The following is a 2,275-nucleotide window of genomic DNA, read 5'->3' on the forward strand; positions in this document are numbered from 1 at the left end:
ATCATTATCACATTCCATAAAAATGACTTAGTAGCACAAAATGCTATTTGGTTCTGTATTCTCTAAAAGGGGCGGTACATAGGGGTTGGAACCAAGGGATGGTGCTCAGAGGTAGGTAGCGGGCAGAGACGAGGGGCTGCTCAGAAGGGGGTTCCTGCACTTGTTCTCTGAGAAAGAAAGCCCTGATCATGTGACTTGTTATATCTCCTATGTGTAACACAATAGAAATACCATAATGATCAGACACACCCACTAACTGTGTCAATTCCTTTACAGGGAAGCAAAATGTCAAATTTCAGCCATGAGACCGAACCAGACGTCTTTTACAGCCATGATCACATGTTCACCATCCTGCTTTTCTCTCTCACCACCCTCGTGGGTGTCCCCGGCAATGCTCTGGTGCTTTGGGTTACTGGAGTGAAGATGGAGCGGACCGTGACCACCATTTTGTTTGGGAACCTTGCTGTGGCCGATATCATGTGCTGCTTGTGTCTTCCATTCAGTGTAGTGCAGTTCTTCTACCCGGAATGGCTGTACGGTCCTGCCCTCTGCAAGATTTTACCCTTTCTCATTACCCTTAACATGTACACCAGTGTCTTCACCCTGGTGGCCATCAGCATTGACCGTTGGATTCTGGTTGTCCGGCCGGTGTGGGCCCGAAATCACCGAAGAGTGCGCACGGCGTGGATGATATGCTTGGCTATTTGGGTGTTTTCTTCTGCGATGAGTCTGCCTCCCGTCATCTACCATAGTACCGAAACTTGGGACAACAAGACCTTTTGCTTTGAAGATCACAACCAATTTGCCGTCACTTTTATACATCTAACCTTTGGGTTTCTGATTCCTCTTATAACCATTTCTGCCTGTTACATCTCTCTGGCTATTAAAGCATACAACATCCAATTTTTAGATGTAGGTAGAAGAAGCACCAAGGTGGCGCTAGGCATTACAGTCACATTTTTCATCACCTGGGCCCCCTACCACATCGTGGGTGTTGTCTTGCTTTTCATTAACAATGACGTCGTTGTAATCCTGGACCTTCTCTCTCAGTCTCTGGCCTATTTCAACAGCTGTATCAACCCGATACTCTACGTCTTCATTGGGAAAGATATGAAGAAAAGGGTGAGACAGTCCATCCGTGGGCTCGTGGAAAGTGTGTTTCATGAAGACCCATCAACCTTGAGGAGCTCAGATTCCAGAAGGAGCCAGAGTGGGGAGGGCACATGTCTAGAGGGGCTGTAAGAGTGAAGAGCCGGGGTGAGATGCCAACCTACGGCAGCAGGGCTGGACTGGGGAAGAAATTTGGCCCTGGACTTCATCCAGACCGGCCCACTTACATTTTGAGTGTCCCATCAGCGCCCCCTTACATCAGAGTGTCTCATCAGCACTCCCTTACATCAGTGTCCCATCAGCGCCCCCTTACATCAGAATGTCCCATCAGCACCCCCTTACATCAGAATGTCCCATCAGCACCCCCTTACATCAGAGTGTCCATCAGCACCCCTTACATCAGAGTGTCCCATCACCACCACCTTACATCAGAGTGTCCCATCAGCACCCCCCTTGCATCAGAGTGTCTCATCAGCACCCCTTACATCGGAGTGTCCCATCAGCACCCCTTACATCAGAGTGTCCCATCAGCACCCCCTTACATCGGAGTGTCTCATCAGCACCCCCCTTGCATCAGAGTGTCTCATCAGCACCCCTTACATCAGAGTGTCTCATCAGCACCCCCTTACATCAGAGTGTCTCATCAGCACCCCCTTACATCAGAGTGTCTCATCAGCGCCCCCTTACATCAGAGTGTCTCATCAGCGCCCTTACATCAGAGTGTCCCATCACCAGCCCCCTTACATCAGAGTGTCCCATCAGCAACCCCTTACATCAGAGTGCCCCATCAGCAACCCCTTACATCAGAGTGTCTCATCAGCGCCCTTACATCAGTGTCCCATCAGCACCCCCTTACATCAGAGTGTCCTATCACCAGCCCCGTTACATCAGAGTGTCCCATCAGCGCCCCCTTACATCAGAGTGTCCCATCAGCAGCCCCCTTGCATCAGAGTGTCCCATCACCAGCCCCCTTACATCAGAGTGTCCCATCAGCACCCCCTTACATCAGAGTGTCTCATCAGCGCCCCCTTACATCAGAGTGTCTCATTAGCGCCCCCTTACATCAGAGTGTCTCATCAGCACCCCCTTACATCAGAGTGTCTCATCAGCGCCCCCTTACATCAGAGTGTCCCATCAGCGCCCCCTTACATCAGAGTGTCTCATC

The 2,275-nt window shown here is 50.6% G+C and overlaps 1 pseudogene; it reads left to right on the forward strand.

The window, feature by feature from the left end:
* The first annotated feature begins 285 nt into the window (after nt 1–285).
* On the forward strand, nt 286–1,242 carry LOC143961255 (C3a anaphylatoxin chemotactic receptor pseudogene; annotated as a pseudogene).
* Nucleotides 1,243–2,275: the final 1,033 nt, after the last annotated feature.

The sequence above is a fragment of the Lithobates pipiens genome, unplaced genomic scaffold (genome assembly GCF_037356315.1).
Source record: "Lithobates pipiens isolate NorthernLeopardFrog02 unplaced genomic scaffold, aLitPip1_a1.2 Scaffold_110, whole genome shotgun sequence".
NCBI classification, from domain to species: Eukaryota; Metazoa; Chordata; class Amphibia; order Anura; family Ranidae; genus Lithobates; species Lithobates pipiens.